Below are 23,799 nucleotides of genomic sequence, written 5' to 3' on the forward strand. Positions count from 1 at the left end.
GCCCCCTTTCCAACATACACGATAATCAGCTTCTAGGTTCCTTGCACTTAAACATGAGCAGAAAATGAATACATATCAGACATCAGAGCATGCCCTCTTACATAAAAAATTGAGACTAAAACAAATAAGGAAAAATAACCAGAGGAAACAGAAACAGTGCAAGAGAAAAAAAATCAAAAAAGCAAAAACAACTTTTCAGAGAGCTACCCTGAAGCAAGAACAAGATGCCATAAAAAAGAAATGTTTTGAGAACAAAGAGGGGCCCTTGGGAATGAAAAGCATGACAGTAGAAATTTTAAAAATGTAATGAAAGGGTTGGAAGATAAATTTGAGGGTTTGTCCCAGGAGGTAGGACAAAAAGACAAAGACAGAAAATAGGAGAGAAAGGATAAGATGTTTAGGGGACCAGTCTAAAATAATCCCACATCTGAAAAAAATAGGCATTTTATCAAGAAAGAAGAGAAAGAGAAGGGGAGGAATCACGGATAAAGCAATTCACAAAAATTCTCCAGAACTAAAAGACATGAGTTTTCAGAGTAGAAGTTTACTGAGTGCCCGGTACGTTGGCTAAAAATAAATGCATAGCAAGGACATCATCATGATATTTCAAAATACTAAGAGCAAACTTCCAGGAGAGAGTGGGGGGAAACGGGTCACATTTAAAGCATTGAGAGCAGTGTAACTTTAGACTTCTCAACCAAAACGTAGAAGCAAGTGGATGATGGAGTAGTACCTTCAAAACTCAGGGGGCGCCTGGGTGGCGCAGTCGGTTGAGCGTCCGACTTCAGCCAGGTCATGATCTCGCGGTCCGTGGGTTCGAGCCCCGCGTCAGGCTCTGGGCTGATGGCTTGGAGCCTGTTTCCGATTCTATGTCTCCCTCTCTCTCTGCCCCTCCCCATTCATGCTCTGTCTCTCTCTGTCCCCAAAAAAATAAATAAACGTTGAAAAAAAAAAAAAAAAAACTCAGAAGGAAAATGATTTCCATCCTAGAATTCCATACCCAGCCAAGCAATCATCAAGGGAACAAAAAGAATAAACACATTTTCAGACGTGGAAAGGCACAATGTTTCAATTTCCCAACACCCTTTCTCAGGGAGCTACAGAAGGCTATGCTACCAAAAGGTGGGGGTGGGGGGGGGATCAGACAAGGAAGACACATGACCCAGGAAACAAAACCTGGTACAAGAGAGAAACAAATAGCATTCCCAGAAAACGAAGGGAGATCCAGAATGACAGCTAGGTACCAACAGGTACCAGTCCAGATTCCAACAGGTCTGAAGGCTCCAGAGAGATTTCTTCCACAAGGTCAATGGATACAATTTCTGATGCATTAGAAGGTGTTGAGGGGACACTTGGACCTTGGCAAAGAGTATGGAGTTGAACTGATAACAAATGTTGAGAAAATTAGGTTGGCTTGGGGTGGGAGTAGGGAACAAGACAATGATTAACTCAAGGGAAAATTAAAAAGCTGTGCAGGAAAGCAAAGGACATCTTAGTTTACCGTGGAGCTCAGCTGTGAATGGCATTTACATAGTCACAATTATGTAAATAGTGAATATATTGATCTCACTGAAGTTACCATATAACCGTGTTGAGAGGGCGGCGGGTGGGGGGGGGGGTTGGGGGGGATGGGAAGGACGTGCATATGTGCTGTGGCCAAGTGTGGGGAGGGAAAGAGAGAAGGATCCTCACATCCTATGGTGGGAAAGCAGATTATACCGGAAACTGAAAAAAAAATTAGAAGTGGAAATAGAAACGTGTTATTTAGAGCTATGGAATTAAATATCAAAAGGTCCCCTAAAAGTGGTCAAAGTGGTTGTCTTCGGGGAGGGGGAAATGGGAGGGGGGAGCAAAGATTTCTGTTTTTAGAAAATGTGACTCATTGGGGCGCCTGGGTGGCTCAGTTGGTTAAACATCTGACTCTTAATCTCAGCTCTGGTCATGATCTCACAGTTCACGAGTTTGAGCCCTGCATTGGGCTTTGTGCTGATGGCACGGAGCCTGCTTGGGATTCTCCCTCTCCCCCTCTTTCTCTGCCCCTACCCTGCTTAGCCTCTCAAAATAAATAAATAAACTTAAATATTTTTAAGAAAAGAAAATGTGACTCTTCAATTTATGTGACTATATAATTTTGATACAATCAAAATCTAAAACTGAATAATAAGAAAGGACAGGAATAACATATATTAAAATGTTGTTTTAATAATGGTTGTCTCTGAATTGTGGATCTATTCTTTTGCTTATTTGTTATTATTTTTTTTCTTTTTTTTTTTTTAACACTTATTTATTTTTGAGACAGAGAGAGACAGAGCATGAACGGGGGAGGGTCAGAGAGAGAGGGAGACACAGAATCTGAAACAGGCTCCAGGCTCTGAGTGGTCAGCACAGAGCCCGACGCGGGGCTCGAACTCACGGACCATGAGATCGTGACCTGAGCCGAAGTCGGCCGCTTAACCTACTGAGCCACCCAGGCGCCCCATATTTTTTAATAGTTTTGTTCTGCAAATGATAATACAGTGTGAAAAAAAATACGAGAGAAGAAAAGATACTTTTAAAAGGGAGAAAGAAAAAAAGCCATGCCCAGGGGCAGCCTGGAAACTAGTGTTTCTATCTGTCACCAGGTTGCAAAGTAGGGGCAGTTGGAAGGATACAAGGGTGAAGGGGTGAGGGGTGAGGGAGGAAGAACGGACAGAGCTTGGTGACTCACAGAATAGCGAGGCGAGGCAGTGTCAAAGACAGAAGTATCAAGTAACCGTGGCCTTGACTTCTTGTTTTTAAATAAATATGACAAGCTGGCATATTGCTAATTTACGAAAGCTGACTGGCAGTTACTGAGCGTTTCCAGTCTCGGGCACAGTGTCAAAGGTCTTTGCTTACATCTTCTGCCTCTACGCTTACTCACCTGCTATTTACTTCACACGGCAGTCCAAGAAGTCCTTTTGAAGCATTTATCAGATCGAGTTACTCTCCTGCTCAAACCATTCCTTGGCTCCTCGTTTTACTGAGAACAAAATCTAAAGTCCTCTTAGTGGCCTGCAGGGCCTGCTTTGGTCTACTTCCCGCCCCTGCAGGAGTCTCTGATTCCCCCTTGTACCTTTTCACCGCTCCCAATTCACTGGGCTCCAGCTCCGCTCACCTATCTGCCCCTTGAACATGCCAGACTTGTCCCCACCCCAGGACCTTTGCACATACTGATCCTTCATCTACCTTCTTCCGGATATTTTTATCACTGCCTCCTAGTCATAATTCAGGTCCCATCACCAATGTCACTTCCTCAGAAGAGCCTTCAGCAACCACCCTGCCCACTTCCCCGACCGGTTATTATTTCCCTTCCAACATTTTACTCTCGGCCTTGTGGCGCGTGTCGAATGCTGTTTCTGTCTTTTTTGAAAATGTTTTAAAAATTATTATTGAGATAGAATTCACGTAATATAAGCTTCACCATTTAAAAGTATACAATTCAATGGCATTTAGTGTATTTATCACGTTGCACAACCACCAATGTTATCTGATTTCCAAACATTTCCACCACCCCCACAGGAAACCTTGTGCCTGATTCTCTCTCCTCCATCCCGTGGCAAGCACTAATCCACTTTCTGTCACTATGGATTTGCCTGTCTGAGCATTTCATAGAGATGGAATCACGCATGTGATATTTTGTGTCTGTCTTCTTTCACTTAGCATAATATTCTGTTTCTTTTTAAAAACTTACCTCCTTATTTATCCCCATTAAACTCTCAGGAGCTTCAATATCTAGACTAGCGCCCAGCACAAGTCATTAAACACGGGTTACACATCTCTTGGATTAGAAATACTGGTTGTGGCAACACCCACCCAGTTTTCTTACCTCATTTGAAGACCAAAAGGGAAATTCCTCTCTCTTTCCTGATAGTGAAAAATTAGAAGTCCCAATTATCCATTAATAGAAGAATAAATGGAAATACTGAAAACGGTGACTCATATCATCATCAGGAATGACGTCGGAAGAAGCCTGCCCCCTGCCTTGACAACGTAATGTAGTAGTTAAGGTCACGGGCCTTGAAGCTATAGACACCCATGTCTAAACCCCAGCTTGGCCACCTACGGCTGTGTGAGCTTGGCTAAACCACTTAACTTCTCTGTGTTTCAGCTTCCTCCTCTTATCACGTGCTGCGCATCGTTCTAAGCACTTCATCAATATTGGCTCGTTTAACCCAAATGGGGTTAATCCAAGTACTCACCACAGAGACTTATTATCAGAATAACATGAGTGTATATACAGGGAGCGACTAGCAAATGCATTGTAATACTCAGTAAACTTCAGTGATTACTGTTGGACAAAGCATAGCGCAAATTCACTTTAGCGTTAAATATGTATCAGCAGATTGAAAAAAGTCTGTGATATAATTTACAAAATGCTCTGCAATTGTGACCGCTTTTCACTCTCCATGCTTTTCTGTACTGTCTGGAAATTTTAAAAATAATAACAGTTCAATGCTACTTTTGTAACCAGGAAAAGTTTTTTGGAATGGAAAAAATGGAATTAATTCCATTAGGGAGGGGAGGGCTTAATAAACAACCCTGCCCTCCGGGGCCGAAGTGGTCACCGAATTCTTTGTTTGTTCTCGCCTTTGTGTGTTTGAGGACCGTTTTGGCCTGGGAAATTCTGGCTAGAACACGAAGTCACCCGTGTTTGCTCACGTCCTCTCCCTGTGAATCAGGATGCGGCTGTTAAAGGCTGGCCAGCTTCTCCTCCCCAACTGCCCTGCTCTGTGTTGCAGGTGAGGAGGTACTGACCCGCCCAAGCCCTGCTTCATTTGGCCTTTTATTTCATTCAAGTCATCCAACTGGGTTTGGGAAAATGAACATGGCCGAACCAATCAATAGTTTGCCATGCATTTGAATCAAAGATTGAGGCAGGTCTATATCTATTACCCTGCAAAGATATCTGTGGTCACACAGCTCAGTTAAACAACCAGCCACAGAATATTTATTTAATAAATAGGTATTGAATAGCCAGCCACTCTGTTCAAGGCACTGGGGACATAGCAATGGCAAACAGAGAAAAATCCCTGCCCTCATACAGCTGACATTCTGCCAGAAGAGAAAGACAGTGCACAACTAAACGAAATAAGTTAATCTGGGTGATGAAAAATGCTGTGATGCCAGACAGTGTGATGGAGGCGGGACTGTTTAGCCGGGGCAGTCACAGAAGGTCTCCCTGAGGAGAAGGCATCTGAACTGAAAACGTAGAGTGTGATTCCATTTTTGTAAAAATATTTCTCGTGTGTGTGTGTGTCTGTTTATTAGAGCATCGAGAAAAAGTCTGCAGGGACACTCATCAGACTGTTTGCCCTTTTAACTCCCGTTACTTCTAGAGTTCTACTCCATGCGTTGGCCTGAACAAAGTTCTCAAGACACCAAACTGATTTGGGCAGGCATGCTTCTGCCCTCAGAGGACTATCTCCTTCTCTGATTCTCCACCGTAGCGGGGCTAGGCTGCACTATGAACTCATCGCTGCAAGTAACAGAACCTCAAACCACTTGAAAGGAGAATTGGCTCACTTAAGGAAAAGCCCGGTGGCAAAACTGGTTCCAGGCATGGCTGGATCTAGGAGCTCAACAGCGTCAACAGGCCTCTGCCTATCTTATCTCCTATCTCTGCTTCCCCTTTTGTTGGTTTTACTCTCGGGCAGCCTCTTACCAAGAGGTGCCCAGGATAGTCCCTAGCAGCTCCCAGCTTCTGCTCTGGCTCAGCAATCCTAGAGACAAAAGAGACCACCCTCTTCCCTGGCAAGACCAGCAAAATTCTGGATCCATTTTGGATCACGTGTATCCCCTGAACCCCCACCCCCACCACATTCCTGGGGGATGCAGGAATCCAGGTGAGGATAATGCATCCACTCCCGGAGTCAGAAGGAGGAGTCTCCCTCACTTGAACCACATCTACTGAGGGGGGAAAAGGCCACCCAAGTTGCTACTGGGAAGACTGGGAAGGCAACACAACACAACACACACACCAAATCTCAGGGGCGTTGGGTGGCTCAGTCGGTTAAGTGTCTGACCCTTGATTTCAGCTCAGGTCGTGATCTCACAGTTTATGGGATCGAGCCCCATGTTGGGCTCTGCCTGACAGCCCAGAGCCTGCTTGGGATTCTCTCTCTCCCTCTCTCTCTGTGCCCCTCCCCTGTTTGTGCTCTCTCTCTCAAAATAAATAAATAAAACTTAAAAAAAGAGTGTCCCGTGCATTAAAAAAAATTAATGATGAAATAAAATTGTCATTTCACAGATGGGGACACTGAGGCTCAGAGAGATCAAGTGAGTTGCCCAAGGTAACACAGCGAGCTGGGCTCTGAGCCAGGATTTGCCTGATTCCGAACTTATCACACAGTAATTTCCAACACAGTAGTAGCTTTCCTTCTGCTGGATGCTTTTTAAGCACCATGACACTGAATCCTCATACTAGCCTGGAAGTAAGTCCTTCAATTATCCCCATTTTGCTGGTCAGAAACCTCTAAAGGGGAGGTAGACTGTTTAGCAGATAAGCTTTGGGATCTGAGGCTTTGCTTTTAGGTTTATGATTCAGAGCCAAGGGCAGACAATGGTCAGGTGGTCGGGGGGTGGGAGTGGGGAGGAAGGAAATCCTGGAGGTTGCAAAATGCTGGGATCTTATTTCAATCTCACTGGAGCGTTGAGCCAGAGGAATTGGCAAAAAGAGCCTCAGAAGCTCATGTGTCCTCTCTCAGGATTGGCTCTCAGTTAATTTTAAATTAGAAATCAGGACAAATTGGGAATACAGGCACACAATAAGATAACAAAATTCAAAAACCTTACCCATAGTCCAGCTGTATAATTATTGGCCATTATGCTCAATCTTTTCATGCCTCTGTTTCCTCGAAAAAGGGTAGTCAGGAAAGCCTCTCTGAGGAGGTGGTATTTGAACTGAGGTCTGAAGGATGAGATGGAGTTGCCATGGGAACATGTGCAAAGGCCCTGAGGTGGGAGTGAAGTTGGCCAGCTAAAGGGACAGGATGATGGCCAACGGGGTTCATGAGAAACAAGGAGATGAGTGAGTTCAGGGAGGTAAACTAGAGTCAGGTCACAGAGGAGAAAATGGATTGGGAGCCAGGGAGCTCTTCACGTGTCCAGCACAAACATGATGGGCCAGTAATATAAGCAGAAGTGTTATTAATCACCATCAGGCTTCTGGGAGGAAAGGTGGGTGAGAGACTGCCAGTCCAGTCTGGTATATTTTTACCAAGCACCTACCCTGTGCCAGGCAGGCTCTGCCTAGAGTCCTGGACTCCAGGAGCATTTGCTTTGAAGATCAGAAATTCAGGGGCAGCCAAGGCTAAAAAAAGAGGCATTTTTCCAAAGAGGACACCTAACTGGCCAGCAAATGGATGGAAAGATCCTCAAGGTCTGTCCAAAGTAGGCAACGCTAGTTCAAATACTTTCTGATGTTTCACAGCCAGAGACAACACTTTGAAAAATCAGAAAATACCAAAGTACGGAAGAGTGGTTAACAGTTCGGGTTCTGGAACCGGCCTCTCTGGGTTCGTATTGAGCTCTGCCATTCCTAGCTGAGTGATTTGGGGCTAGTCACTCCAACTCTCTGTGCCTCCATTTCTCCATCTATCAAATGGGGATGGTAATTTTTTTTTTTAATTTTTTTAACGTTTATTTATTTTTGAGACAGAGAGAGACAGAGCATGAACGGGGGAGGGGCAGAGAGAGAGGGAGACACAGAATCTGAAACGGGCTCCAGGCTCTGAGCTGTCAGCACAGAGCCCGACGCGGGGCTCGAACTCACGGACCGTGAGATCGTGACCTGAGCCGAAGTCGGACGCTTAACCGACTGAGCCACCCAGGCGCCCCGGTAATTGTTTTTACCTCAAAGTTTCGCGGGAGGGTTCCATGAGTTCTTCCATGTTAAATGCCAAGAAAGTGCCTGGCACGTAATGAGTGCCATATATGGTGGTGGTACATCATTATTGGTGAGGAAGTGGGGAAATGGGAACTTTGCACACTCTCCGAAATGCACGTACCCTGTGACCAGCCATCCTCCTTCCAGGTATCCACCCCAGAGGAGCTCCAGCATATGTGAAAATGGGTGTGGTGGCTTCACCCGTAGTTGGCCAACAGTGGAACCAACTGGATGGGCATCCGTGGGTAAATCAACAGTGACATACTCCCATAAAGGAATACCAGTGAGCAGTAAAAATGAATAATCTAGATCTAAATAGGTCTTTACACTGTCGACTGAGAAATTTTCAGAAGTAAACCCTTAGTCTAGTACTATTTATGTAGTTGTTAAAGCCACAACACAATATTATATATCTATCTGTATCCCTATCTCTATCTCTATCTCTATCTCTATCTCTATCTCTATCGATAACGATATCGATATATATAGCAATAGCAGGGGCCATCCTGAAAGGTTTAACGAGTGGCTTGACCCAGGCACCAACCAATCAGAACTAACGCTGACCGTGCGGACCCCGAGGGGCGGTCCCCGGTTCCCATCGCTCTCAGGATGGATAAAGATGTGGCTTCTCCATCCTCACCAGGCCGCCTCTCCTCCACTATTCTGACCGTTCTGTTGCTTATCGGCTGTGTGACATCAGGCGAGTTGATTCATCTCCCAGGGCTTCCGCTGTTTCATGTGTACGATGAGAATACTAGTTGAAAAGGCTAACATGTACGTAGTTTCCCATGGGCCACTTGGTGTAATCCTCGTGATAACCCTTTGTGGCAAGTTCTATTATTACCCCCACGGTGCATAGGTGAAAACTGAGGTGCAGAGAGAGGTCTGAGAAACTCACTCTTGTTCTGTAGAGCCTGGTCTTTAGGATCATTGCAAATAGACACTAAGCGGTACTTGTTAAGTGCTTAGAAAAAGGTCTATCACCGAATAAGTGTTCAATAGATATTAGTTGTTATTATGTCACTGCCCCGCTCATGTGTCTTTGGTAGGTCACCATTGCCCTCAGGAGACAGTTGAACTCAACACGGACTACGAGGTCAGGGGACTGGCAACCATTAGGTCTTTGAGCCTCACAATGATGAATGCCAAGGGGGGATGTGGGCAGAAGACCAATATCATCTGCCAGGGTGATGTAAACCAAAACAGAGCCATATGGGCTCCTGGAGAATAACATGTCCAAGGATACGCTGGCTTCAGGTACAGCGAGTTAGATTCAGGGGTTCATCAGTTATAGGAGCTGAGTCTCTCACTCACTTTTGAGCTGCGGGCCCTCATCACACCCTTCTAGAACAACAGAAAGAAAAACAAGGCAATGCCAGTGATTCCAGAACCCGAGGGCTGGCTCATTGCTCCACGTGGGATGCATGCCCACCCCCGAACCAATCCCTGTGGGCACAGGGATGCCGTGTTCATTGGCCAGCTTATGGCACCTGGCCTCCCTGGAGCCGACAGGGAGTAGAGAAGGGGGGTCCCAGGAAAATCAGGGTGCTGTTACCAGAGGACAGGGACTTGATTCTGAGTAGATAAGACCAAGAGGACAGATGTTGTCCAACACCCCCATTGCACCCTGTGCAGAGATGAGAACCACACTCCCTGCCCAAAGGTCACTCTTTCTGACAGCAGCAACCCTGCTTCTGTCTTAACCTATCTTTTCTCTAGAAGCCAGTGGCTTCTCAATAAACAGCATATGTTTAACCATAACCCCTTTAGCGCCCTCCCAACCCAGCTGCTTCTCTCAATTCATGCCTTATGTGACTCTGATACCTATGTCCCTGCTTTTGTTAAATGCCTACACCCTCATTTCCTAGGCAGAGAAACTGAGAGGTTAAAAAAATGATGTAATGCAGGGGGTGACGAACTTTTTCTGTGAAGAGTCAAATAGTAAATATTTCAGGCTTTGCAGACCACATAAAGCCTCTGTTGTGTATTCCTCTCCTCTCCTCCTCCTTTCTTCAACCGTTTAAAAACAAAATTAACGTTTATTTATTTTTGAGACAATGCGAGAGACAGAGCATGAGCTCCAGACTCCGAGCTGTCAGCACAGAGCCCGGCGCGGGGCTCGAACTCACGAACTGTGAGATCATGACCTTAGCCGAAGTCGGATGCTCAACCGACTGAGCCACCCAGGTGCCCCTCTTCAACCCTTTAAATATATGACAACCATCCTTAGCTGCAAGGCCAACAGGCCACCGTTTGCCAATCCTAGGTGTAATGGAAGGACATAGACTTGGTGGCCCAGAGGGTGGGCCCTGGCACTTCCCAGCCGGGTGATCTAGAGCATCTATTAACTCCCTCAACTATTTTTTAATGTTTACTTATTTTGAAAGACAGAGACAAAGTGTGAGCAGGGGAAGGTCAGAGAGAGGGAGACACAGAATCTGAAGCAGGCTCCAGGCTCCGAGCTGTCAGCACAGAGCCCACGTGGGGCTCAAACCCACAAACCACGAGATCATGACCCGAGCCGAAATGGGACGCTCAACCGACTGAGCCACCCAGGCGCCCCTTAATTTCTTTTTTTAATCTTTCTTGGAACTGTGTGGGTGTCAGTGCTCCAGGGCCAGGAAGGCACAGCTCCACGGGGCAGGACCCGGGGCTTCCTTCACCGTGCCACTCTTTCATCCCTAAAGAGGCATCCTCATCTACAAGGTCCGGGATGGCTCCTCAATAATGGCTGTCATCTCAGCCAGAGGGAAGGGGTACAGTGGAAGGAAGAGCATCGACCATTCTTTGGGAAAGGTAGGACCCGGAAGCTGGTCTTGCGGCTGTGTGGGAGAAGAGCTTCCCATTGGCTGTAACTTAGTCACGTGGCCCCACCTCACCGCAAAGAAGGCTGGGATATGCGGTGAAGCCGTGGGAAGCCATGTGTCCAGCTAAAAACCCTTTGTTCTGTTAATAGTGGCGAGAAGGCAGGAAGTACTGGGGATCATTTGTAATCTTGACCCAAAGCATCTGACTCCGAGAAACCCTACAAAAGATAACTGCTATTGTTACTGTCCCTTCTTTGAAAAACTCAGTAGGTGTATTTGAAAGATGCTCATCCATGCTGCCACCGATACCACCCGGCATTGGACTTTGGAGTCAATATAGTCAGGTTTAAATCTTTATTGTCCTGCCTTTCTAGAATGTATGGCCTTGGAGAAGTTACTTACCTCTCTGAATCCTGGCTTCATCATCATCTGTCAAGCAAGGATAAAGGTATATTACTCATTCAGGGGCTGGGAAAATCAAATTAAGCTCAAGAACAATGTTCAGCCCAGGTAGAGTGTTCAATAAATGGTCATTTTATCAATAAGAAACATGCATGGTGGGTAAGAAAATGACCTCAGAGATCAGACAGACCCGAGTTCAAATGTAGACTCTTCACTTCGTAGCTGAACAGATTAAGCTCTCTGTGCCTTAGTCCTCTCATCTGTGAAATGGAAACAATGACGATTGCAGCCACGTAATGGCTTTGAGGCTCCAAGGAATGGCTTGGTGCACTGAAACCAGCCAAGCAAAGTTATTAGGTTTCCACCCCCACTTTGAGCTTATGGAGGAAGAGGTGAGGTCAAAAGTTTGTTGCTGCAAACATACTGTGGTGCAAAGGCGTAATATACAAAAGAATTATGTGCTGTATGATGCCATTATGGGAAGTTCAAAAACAGGCAAAAATAATCATTGGTGTTGGAAATCAGGGTCATGGTTACTGGTGAGGGTGGTGGCAGAGACTGGAAAGGGGCTTCTAAGGGACCGGGAATGTTCTGTTCCTTTGTCTAGGGGCTGTTACCCTAGTGTGTTGCCTTTGTGCAAATGTCACTTAGGTGTGCGTTTTTCTGTGTGTATGTTACATTTCAATAAAGAGTTTCCTCCAGAAAGTATCTGTGGTGTATCAGAAGCCGTTAGTGGGCAACCCTCCTTACCAGCCGCTGCAGTTTCTGTTTCATCCTGAGGTACAGGCATCAGCTTCCCCGAATACCCAACTTGGCTCCCACCCCTGGAGCCTCTGGCCACAAAATTCCCCTTCCCCCTGTGATGTGGCCTGATTACCACATCCGGGTCCAGTCTGGTGCCAGCCAGCCTGACTGCCCGCATTATCAGCCCCTGCACTGTGGGACAGACTTGTTTAGACAGGGAAATTTCAATAAGTCACTGTGAACAGTAGTGAAATCACTGATCTCACAAGTGGGATTAGTGCTGTCCATTCTTTATTTCATTAATTCAAACCCTTTTTGGGTACCCAATAAGCATGTGGCTGTAGGCACGTTTGTGTTTGGTACAAAGGTGCTTCATTCATTTATTCATCCATGCAATAAATATCAACTGAACCAATAAATATCAACTTACCAGGCACTGTGCTAGGTACTGGGGGCGTCTCTGTGTTGAAGCAAATGTGGTCCCTGCTCTCTCAGAGCTGATTTGTTAATGAAGGTTTAGATGGTGACCAGAGCTATGGAGAAAAATTAAGCAGAGATGGGGATATGGAAGGCAAGACATAGTCGGGTTGGGGTGGGACTGCAACTTTTGTTCAGGAATGCCTCCTTGAGGAGGTGATGTTTAAGCAAAGACTTGAAGAAGGAGAGAGTACGGGCCATGTGAGGATGTGAAGAAAGAACTTTCTAGCAAGAGAAGAGAGCAGGGAGCTGAAGTCAGAGAAGTTGCAGGGTGCAGATCCCCCGGGTCTTTGTGGGCCAAGGGGAGGATTTCAGCTTTTCCTCTGAGTGAGATGGCAGCTATTAGAGGGATTTCAGCATGGAAGGGACGTGGTCTGATTCTATCTTAACTTCAGCTACTGGTTTGAGAATAAGTTTTTAAGAAAAAAGCAAGGAGACCAATAAGGAGGCTGCTGGAACAATCCCGATGAGAAGTGAGAGTGGTTTGGCTCGAAATGGTGTCAGCAGAGAAGTGTTGCTATTGGATGGGTTTTGAAGGTGGTACCAAAAAGACTGAGGTTGACGTGGATGTGGAGGTCTTGGCTGAAGACATACATCCAGGGTGTCAGTGTTGAGGTGCTATTTCGAGCCAGGAAACAGCAGGAGAAGATGCCTGAGGACTGAGGTGTGGGGCACATCCAACATGATCGAGGTCAGAGACATGAGGAAAAGCAGCAAAGTAGCATGAGCAACCATCGCTAAAAGTATACTTACCCATCGTTGTTAAAATAAAAGCTAACCTTGGAAACGACTGTACCACGATGGGATAGACTCCAAGATAAATCTTTACAAGAAAACAAAACAAACAAAACTAAAGTGGAGGAATGTGTAGATTTATGTGAACAAAAATATACATAATATTTTAAAACCATCCCAGACTGATTCAGGCAAAAATGATCAATGAATGCTTCATCTGAGAGCTCAGAGAAATTTATGAGGAACAAGATATTTCATTGGTGTTCGCGTGTCCCCTAATCAGATTATGTATCAGTTTTAAGGAGAACTATGCCTTCAAAATCAACGTCAAAACCAACATCATCAAGGAGAGGAGAGGGGCATCATGTCGCTCCACATGTGACTCCCTGAGAAAAATACAAACCACTTAAACCATATTTCAGCCGGGGATGCATAACCTGAATCAAAATGGAACAGACTGTATTTTCCAAAGATGGTCACACCGATATTTATTGTACCCCAAATGCTTTGCTTATAAAGTGACATTGGCATACCTCCTCCAGAAGTGGAGTCCACGTTCCCTGCCCTTGAACCTATGCAGAACACAGTAGTTTCTTCGACTAATAGAAAACAGTCAAAGAGCCAGTGCATGACCTCCAAGACTAGGTCATAAAAGGCAATATGGCTTCCCCCATTCTCTCTCTCTGACTTGGATGCTCGTCTTTTCATCCCAGCCACCATATTGTGAGGAAGCTCAGGACACACGGAGATGCCCCGTGTGGAGGTCCAGACCAAGAGCCTAGCTAAACCCCAGCTAGCAGCCAGCATCAACAGACAGGTGAATGAATAAGTCTCATATTATTACAGGAGTCACCACCATGCTCTTTCTGAATACAGGATTCTGAATTCCTGTCCTGTAGGAATTTGGGGTAATTTGTTACAAAGCAACGTTAAGCAGACAAATCCTCAATGAGGAACATTCTATGCAATACTGGGCTGTAATCTTCAAAAATGTTAATGTCACAGAAGACAAAGAAAGGCTGAGGAATCATTCCAGATTAGAGAAAACTAAAGAGACATAATAACTAAGTGCAAAACATGGTCTTGAGCTGGATCCTGTCCTAGAGGGAAATAATGATGTTAAAGGACATTACTGCAATAGATGACAAAAACGGGAATATTTGGTAACCATGCTTACTTAGTTACAGAAAATAATATCCTGTTTTAGGAAGTATGTGCTGAAATTTTAAGGGGTAAATGGTGCATAATGTACGTAATCTATTCTCAAGTGGCTCAGGAAAATAAATATTAATAATGAATACATATATTCACATGAAGAAAGAGAGGATGATAAAACAAACATGGCAAAATATTTTAAAAATTGGTGAATCAGGGGGAGGGTGCCTGGGTCGCTCAGCCAGTTAAGCAGCCGAGCTCAGGTCATGATCTCACAGTTTGTGAGTTTGAGTCCCGCGTCGGGCTCTGTGCTGACAGCTCAGAGCCTGAAGCCTTCTTGGGATTCTGTGTCTCCCTCTCTCTCTGCCCCTCCCCTGCTTGTGCTCTGTTGCTCTCTCTCTCTTTTTCAAAAATACATAAACATTAAAAAAACTTTTTTTTAATTGGTGAATCTGGGTAAAGGGTATACTGGAAGTCTTAAAATTATTCTTGTAACATTTCTGTAAATTTGAAGCTATTTTTTGCAACCCATAATAGTGGTTGTGTCGGGGGAGGGGAAATGGGTGGGGAAAGGAACAAGGAAGAAGAGAACCCACTTTTCAACCTTTTGTACTTTTTAGAGATATGACCTAGCCAAATAAACCAGTAAAAAGTGAAACATAACAGAAGTTCCTTTATTAGATACTTGTTGTAGGGAGTGTGTGAAGTCAATTACATGCTTGAGATGATTCCCATTTCTTCCTTTCAATGAGGCCCATTGCTTGGAGGAGGAACCTGAGGCTCAGAGAAGGCAGGTTATTCACCAGAATCAGAAGTTATATAACCCAGGTCAGTCTCATTTCAAAGACCTTGAAGTCAGTCGGGCAGGACCTTTGCCTTTAAGGAGAGGAGATTTCGCAAAAACTTTTTCATTGTTTAAATGAAAGAATAAAGGAAGGAAATAAAAAAGCATATGGCTCTTAGCCCTGTGGGTGTGCACTGTCCATTGTGAAAATCCAGGGTGTAGCTATTTGACCAATTAGTCATTCAACAGACATTTATTGAAAATCGTTATTGGGCCCAAAAGCAGGTTTACCACGATTTACCGGTACTGGGAGGTGTTAAGAGTTCTAGAATGTTCTGGGGTCACTGAAGGGCAGCTAGGGTACAGTCAGGAAGCATTTCTCTGAAAATTGCCTAAAGAGATCTCAGAAGAAAGGGTCCTGACTCTCCAAGTGTCCAATAACTCGAGATGAGCTATTTTTTTCTTTGTCAATAAATACTTTCTTATTTCATATTTACAGCTTTGTATTCTTTTTCTAAAACTGCATGAACTTCAGAGCCCATCACCACCAAGAGTCAGAGAGGGAGCTTCCAGGGATGGGGTTGAGCTATTACAGAACAATGACAGATACTCTGCTGGGGGAGGTCAAGGCGCCGTGGACACTCTTGAGCCAGTCACCCATGAAGTTTCAGGGTTGTCTCTTCCTCTGTCTTCACGGTTGCCTTCAACTCCTACTTGATCGATATTTTTAGTATCTGCTTTCCTGCTGTCCCCCAAAGTGACATGGGTAACCGGAGATGGTTTAGCAGTGCGTGTGTGATAGTAACAGATAATGTAATGACTGCTCATCGTGTGGGAGGCACCCCTGTAAGCACGTCCCTGAATTCATTTCATTTATACCTCAGAACGGGCCTGTGAGGGACACAGGACTGTTAGCTCCATTTTATGGGTAGTGAGGCATTGAAAGGTTTAGTACTTTGCCAAGGTCACAGAGCTCGCAAGTGGAGGAAGCAGGAGTCAAACCTGGGTTGTGGGTCCGTGATCCCGCAATACTGTGGGCATCTGTGGCTTGCACCTGCCCAGAACCCCAATCATCTTTTGGGGACCCTCTTGCCCCCACTTCCGACCATGTGGTCTGAGTGGGGCTGACCATACTCTTTGACTCTAGGATGGATAGTGTCACCTAGCCCCAGGCCCTCAGAGCAACAAATTGTCCTGGTCCTAGTGAGTAGTTCAAAGGTGATCCCTGCCAGGCCAATGAGAACCCTCCCCCAAACCTTTACTGAAGCTGTGCAGTACTCCCCAGGGTGGCGGGGATGTTTAAGATTGAGGCAGCCTGGGGCGCCTGGGTGGCGCAGTCGGTTAAGCGTCCGACTTCAGCCAGGTCACGATCTCGCGGTCCGTGAGTTCGAGCCCCGCGTCAGGCTACGGGCTGATGGCTCAGAGCCTGGAGCCTGTTTCCGATTCTGTGTCTCCCTCTCTCTCTGCCCCTCCCCCGTTCATGCTTTGTCTCTCTCTGTCCCAAAAATAAATAAACGTTGAAAAAAAAAAATTAAAAAAAAAAAAAAAAAAGAGTGAGGCAGCCTGGGGTGACCAAGGCCTTCTCTTTGAAAGGAAAGGCAACCGAGGCAGATCTGAGCGTGACAAGGCCCGTTGACCTTTCTGGAGCTCCTGGATGTAGCCAAACCTGAAATGTCTGTGAGCTTTTCCGTTCCACCTCTTTCCCCTTTTGTTGGTCAAGTACATAGTAGCAGATACTCAAAAACAGGGGCCGTGGTCATAACCATAGCCCTTCCTGTCACACTTGTTTCTTTAACAGCTTTATTGAGGTATCATTCGCATACAAGCCAGTTCACCCATGTCAAGTGCACTCTTCAGTGGTTTTTTATATATTCAGAGCTGCACAGCCATCACCCCACAAAGAGCATTTTCATCACCCTAAAGAGAAACCTCCCACCATTATCAGTTGATGTGGGAAACAAAGGCAGAAGGAAATGGCAGATAAAATTAAATTTCCTTACCGCCTACAGCCCATTGACAAATACTAGAGGCGGGCAGAGTAAAATGATTTGCCAGAGGGAAACACAACCTGAGCTTGACAATGGCTAGGCTTCCTGTAGCCTTGAGTCTTCTTTAGCACATGAAAATCTCTTTGGAAACTTCCCCTGGACTTTACCTCCCCCAACTCCCAAGCATATAACCAGTCTCTCTGCAGGGTCTGGGGCAGCTCTTTCTGCCCACGGATCCTGTCCCCGTGCTTTAATAAAATCACTTTTTGCACCAAAGACGTCTTCGAGAATTCTTTCTTGGCCGTTGGCTCTGGATCCCACAGACACCATCACCCCAAAACATCATCATCAGTAACTCCCCATTTCCCTCCAACCCCCCAGCCCAGCCCAGCCCAGCCCCAGGCAATCACTAATTTACTTTCCATCTCTCGAGAATTGCCCATTCTGGACATTTCATATAAATGGAATCATAGAATATGTGCTTCTTTGGGTCTTTCCTTCACTTAGCATGTTTTTAGGATCCATCCATGTTATAACATGTATCTCTTATGAATAGACCACTTTATTTATTCGTTCATTCATTTATTTATTTATATTACTTTTTTGGATTTTTAAAAATTTATTTTTTAATTTACATCCACGTTAGTTAACATCTAGTACAATAATGATTTCAGGAGTGGATTCCAGTGATTCATCCCCTATGTATAACACCCAGCGCTCATCCCAACAAGTGTCTTCCTTATGATACTTACCCATCTAGCCCATCCCCCCACCCAACACCCAGCCAGCGACCCTCAGTTTGTTCTCCGTATTTAAGAGTCTCTTATGTTTTGTCCCCCTCCCTGTTTTTACATTCTTTTTGCTTCCCTTCCCTTACGTTCATCTGTTTTGTGTCTTCAATTCCACATGACTGAAGTCATATATTTGTCTTTCTCTGACTAATTTTGCTTAGCATAACACCCTCTAGTTCCATCCACATAGTTGCAAATGGCAAAATTTCATTCTTTTTGATCACTAAGAAATACTCCATTATATATATACATATATATATATATATATATACACACACACACACACACACACACACATATATACACACCACATCTTCCACATACACACACACACACACACACACACACACACACACACATATATACACACCACATCTTCTTTATCCATTCATCCATCGATGGACATTTGGGCTCCACATTTTGGCTCTTTGGACATTTCCATTCTGTGGTGACTGTTGATAGTGCTGCCATAAATGTTGGGGTGGATGTGCCCCTTCAAAACTCTTGGATAAATACCTAGTAGTGCAATTGCTGGGTCATAGGGTAGTTCTATTTTTAGTTTTTTTGAGGAACCTCCATACTGTTTTCCAGAGGGGCTGTAGACCACATTTTTTGAAATTGATTCATCAGCTGTTGAACATTTTGGGTTGTTTCTACTTTTGGCTACGATAACACCGCTCTAAAGCTACACGCGCATGTTTTTGCGTGGACATGCATTTTCCATTCTTGGGTTTGCACCTGGGAGTGGGGTTGCTGGGTGCTATGGTTAGTAATGCTATGTTTCACCTTTGCAGGAAACGCCAAACTGTTTTCCAGAGGCTACACCATTTTTCATTCCTCACAGCAGCATATGTTGCTGTATGACTCTGGCAAGTTGTTTCAATTCTCTGGGCTTCGGTTTTCCCATTTCTAAATTGGAGATGCACCGCAGCGAGGATGAAAGAGAGCTCATGCACGTGAGATTTGGGGCAAGTCTCCTCAATCCTGCTCTCATCTGGGAAGTGGAGACAGCCAAAGCGTTTCCCTCATAAGGTTCTTCTGAGGAGGAAAGAAGCCTGAGCTGTCAGGGGACAGGACACATTCAATGAAAGGTGGTTGCAGGGGCACCTGGGTGGTTCAGTCTGTTGCGCAATCGACTCTTGATTTCGGCTCAGGTCATGATCTCACGGTTCATGGGATCAAGCTCTGTGTTAGGTTCTATGCTGACAGCCTGGAGCCTCCTTGGGATTCTCTCTTTCCCTCTCTCTATGCCCCTCCCCTGCTTGTGCTCTCTCTCTCTCTCAAAATAAATAAATAAACTTAAAAAACAAAAGGCGGTTGTAGACCTGCTTATAATGTGATTCTCCTCTTTCCAACTGAACAAAAAATTTGCGTGAACATCTGTGTGCTATGCATCCGGCTTGTGTCATATGTATTAATCCTCCCTTGATTTTCAAGTTGGAGTTCCTTTGCCTTACGAAACTCTGGAAGAGTTGTTGTCTAATCCGTGACAATCAGCTGACATTCAGGAACCCACAGAGTGGATCAATGGGGTGATGTGGTCTGCTGATGGATGACACATTTTCAGGATACAGAAGCTGTGCCAAACTTGAAGCCGGGGAGTGTGAATACCCCATGACTGAGTCATGGTCCTGGGACTGGGATGGGGGTGGAGAGGTGGAGGGGAGGGGCCCGGCTAAAATTGCAATCCACCCCCCCCCCCCCCCCCGCCCCGGCCTTTCTCTCTGATCTCATCACTTCCTCTCCCTCCTCCCACAGTACCCACGGGTCACACTAAATCACTCACAATTTCTGGAACAAGCAATGTTCTCCACAACTTCGTACATGCTGTTCCCTCTACCAGATGTGCCCTTTCTACTTCTTTTCTCCCTGTCAGCTTAGAAGTCAACTTCTCCTGGAAACTTTCAGTAGTGGGGATCTTTTACCTTGACCTTGCAACGTTGATTTCCTCTGGATCAGAAAACAGCATCTCAATTTCCCATTGGGGAACCACTCCCTCCCCTACACTTATCTATAGGGTTCCCGTATGAGCTCCCCCACCCCCGGCTCTTTGGGTGAGCCTGGCCAATCAGCATATTCCATCCTCCTGGCCATGGTGATTGGCTCCTGGATGGGCATGTATTCCTGCAACAAAGAACACTTGAGTTGGCTTTGGAATTGCTGCTGGCCATCTTTGCCAACAAGTGCAGAAAGCCTGTCTGAAAGTAGATCCAAAACAGAGGAAACCAGAGCTGAAAGATGGAGAGATAGAATGAGAGAGGTGAAGGAAACAGAGATGTAGATTTTGACATCATTTGAGCCCCTGGAGCCAGTCATGTGTGAAGGCAATTGTATGTCACGATTTCTCATAAACCAGTGAATTGCCCTCCCTTTCTTTATTTTTTTTTTCACTTTATATTTTTTCAGTAATTAGTGGGTATTCTGTCACCTGACGAATACTCTCTGGACCCGAACACACCCTGGGCTGGAGTGGGTACCCTTTTGGACTTTCACAAGAGACCCTTTTCCTCCACTTTCTTTGCACTTATTAGATTGTACCATAACGATCGCTTTGTTTGGCTCTATCTCCCGCTAGACTCACAGAGCAGCTGTACCTTGTTTACTGCGGTATCTCTAGCACCTAGATGGGCCTGGCACGTAATAGCATCTCAATAAATTCTATTTTCATTGTTTTTTTTTTTTTTAAATTACAAACGAATTCATGATAGCGTACATGCAAACACACACAAAACAATTCAAAACTTTTCTGTGGATCTGCATGGATATGCACAGAAGAAGTCTGGAAAGAGACTACCTGTGAGTCACGGTGTGAGTTACCTTGTCTCACGCTGGTTACAAGGAGAATGTGCTTATGTATCACTTGTTATTAAAAATTAACTAAAAACAAAGCTGAACAAAGGAGTGTGTGCTTTTTGTAATACCAAACGCATACAATTCAAAAGGGTATAAGGAGTTACCTTGCCCCTCTCAATAATATGTGTTGAATAAAGGAATAAAGGCATAACTATAGTTGATGCGCAAATTATTGAATAAGAAAACAGTTCTTTTCTAGGCTTCGGTTCAAGGTGACCCTCCCCTTGCCCCCACCCCAGTGAGCCAGCTGGTTTCCCTGAAAGTCTGGGCCTTGAGCCAACGTTTTATTTCTTTCTGGGATGGGCCCCTGTCTGGAAGTCCTTTTGGAGCCTTGGAGAATGACTCACAGGGCTTCACGTGGACAAGGAGTTCCCTAGTGACCAAAGGGTCACCTTCTGTTCCTTAAGTAGGTGGATTCTGGGCAGAGTCTCTGGGGGGGGGGGGGTTGGCTGTCAGGGGAGGGGGGCTCCTGTGTGTCCCTGTGGCCAGTGGCTGGTTGCTGTTCCCCAAGAAACAGCCTCCAGCAGATACTCAGTCCTCATTTGGAACAGTATAGAGAGTCTGCTGGCCCAGACTGGAGCTCGAGGTCCAGTCTTGCCAATTAACTCGCTGTGGGGCCTTTCCCATCTATAAAATGAGGGAGGTATAAAATGAGGGAGACACTGATGGGTACCTATCTAATAACCATCCTGCCCCTTCTTTCTTGCCTACAGAACCTCAATTTGGGGGTGGGGAACACTGGATGGCCATGTGTTTAAGAGGAAGGCTGGGCCCGTCTCCAGCTAGAATTTTCTGTGTCTGAGTGCACATATACATGTAAATCCTATAGAGCCTAACTGAATCACGATAATGCCATAACATCTACTTGCCAGTGGTGGGTTTAGGCAGGTAATGACATTTTTCTCACTTTGTATGTGGCTTTGGGCTCGATCTCACTTAAAGTTTTGTGCCTCAGTTTCTTCTTTAAAATGAGAATGGTTCTTACATTCCAGTGTTTGCTGTGGGCCTTAAAAATAACCCAGCTAAGGGGTGCCTGGGTGGCTCAGTCGGTATTGGGTGTCCAACTTCGGCTCAGGTCAGGTCATGACCTCGCAGTTCACGAGTTCGAGCCCTGCATCAGGCTCTGTGCTGACAGCTCAGAGCCTGGAGCCTGCTTCGGAGTCTGTGTCTCCCTCTCTCTCTGTCCCTCCCCCCCACCCCCTCTCTCTCTCTCTCAGAAATAAACATTAAAAAAAATAATAACCCAGCTAAAAGGCCCAACATACAGCAGAAGTTAGAGTAACAGTGCTTTGACACACTGTTGGCTTCATTCTCTGTTTGGGGACACCTTTGACTTTTTCATAGGCACTCAATGAGTGACAGTTATTAACTCAGTTTGCTAATCCAGCTGATCCTTTTGGAATATGTATGAGTGATTACATTAGAAGCAGGTTTTGTTTGATAAGCAAGGTAATGTCAACACATTGGGGGTGCATATGAGGAGAAAAGCTGTAAGGACGGAGGACGGGAGCCGTGGCATATTGAGAACTGCTGTTTTCTGGGGGTTGCTGATGTCTGGCTTGTATAGCTGGGAAATACAGAACTGCCCGCTGCATCCCTAAAAGTTCAGAGGCATTGGGTCTGGGTGGGTCTGGGACTTCGGTTAACGAGGCTTTTATCAGTTGGAGAATTTGGTAATCACTGGTTTGGGACATTAACGCTAATCCTTGACTTTGCCCTTTACCGCTTAGGCAAGTGTTCCTGTCTATCCCTTCCTATCCATAACCTGGTTTCTTCATCCGTAAAGTGATGGTGATATTATTAACTTTAGCGTTTGCAGGACAGATTGACAAGGGGTCTCAACTGGGGGTGAATTTGTACCCCAAACGACACACAGTAATGTCTAGAAACATTGTTGGTTGTCACAATGGGGGGAGGGTGCTCCTGGCATCTGGTGGGTACAGGCCAAGGATGCTGCCGGACATCCTTCAGGGCACAGGATGGCCCCCTACAACAGAGAATTATCCAGCCCTAAGTGTCAATAGTGCCAAGGTCAAAAAACTCAGGTTAAATGTATTAATGGGCCATGAAGTTGGAGGCCAGGGAGACCATTCTATTGCCTTAGCATAAACACAGTTGCCCACAACCTAGAGACCTTCTCCGGCGCAGGAAAATAGAGCTAAGTGGGTGTGTGGAGTAGCTCAGAGAGCCAAAGAGGGCTCCATTGTTCTGTGTGTGCTGCGCATGTGTTGGGGTGGGGAGGAGGCGGCTGGTGGCCCCGGTGCCAGAATCTGTGTGTGACCCACTGGGAGAAGCCAACTGACGGGCAGCGGTTGCCAGAGCCTTCACTGCAAGCTGCGTTTGTGTGACGGGCTTGAGGTTGTTAACGTAGATGGTATCTACAGCGCGATGAAAATGATCGTATTTTCTCAGTTGCTTATTGCTATCCTTTATAGAATAGTCAGGAAACATCCATGGTCTCTATCAGTGGTCCTCAACCAGCGGTGACTTTGTCTCCTAGGGGACATCTGGCAGTGTCAGGGACATTTGCGATCATCACAATAGTGGGGGCATCTAGTAGGTGGAGCCCAAATGGTGCTGCTCCACATCCCCCAGGGCACAGGACAGGACACCCCCCAATGTCATTTGTCCCCAAATGTCGATAGTGCAGATGTTGAGAAACTCCAGTTTCTCCAGGATCCTGTTGTTACTGGGGTAAAAGCCACCTCCAGGGGCACCTGAGTACTTCAGTCAGTTGGGCTTCTGACTCTTGATTTCGGCTCAGGTCAAAATCTCATTGTTTGCAAGTTCAAGCCCCGCATTGGGCTCTGTGCTGGCAGCACAGAACCTGCTTGGGATTCTGTCTCCTGTCTCCCTCTCTGCCCCTCCCCTGCTTGCTCTCTCCCTCTCTCTCTCCAAAATAACTAAATAAACAAACAAACACTAAAAGCCATCTCCAGCTGTCTGGGGTGGTGGGGGACAGGCTTGTGTTTGGACAAATCGAGCAGTCCCTGAGATCATTTGGGAGCTAGAGGGAAGAGGACCCTAGAGGTATTTTGCAGAGTGTTTCTTGAGACCACATTACATGCCATGCCCTCTGCCCCCTGCTGAGCACAGGGGCATGTGGGAGGATTTTATCTCCGCTCTGGAGAAATGTCTAGTTAGCTGAATGACAGAC

This window comes from Leopardus geoffroyi, chromosome A3 (genome assembly GCF_018350155.1).
Source record: "Leopardus geoffroyi isolate Oge1 chromosome A3, O.geoffroyi_Oge1_pat1.0, whole genome shotgun sequence".
NCBI lineage: Eukaryota > Metazoa > Chordata > Mammalia > Carnivora > Felidae > Leopardus > Leopardus geoffroyi.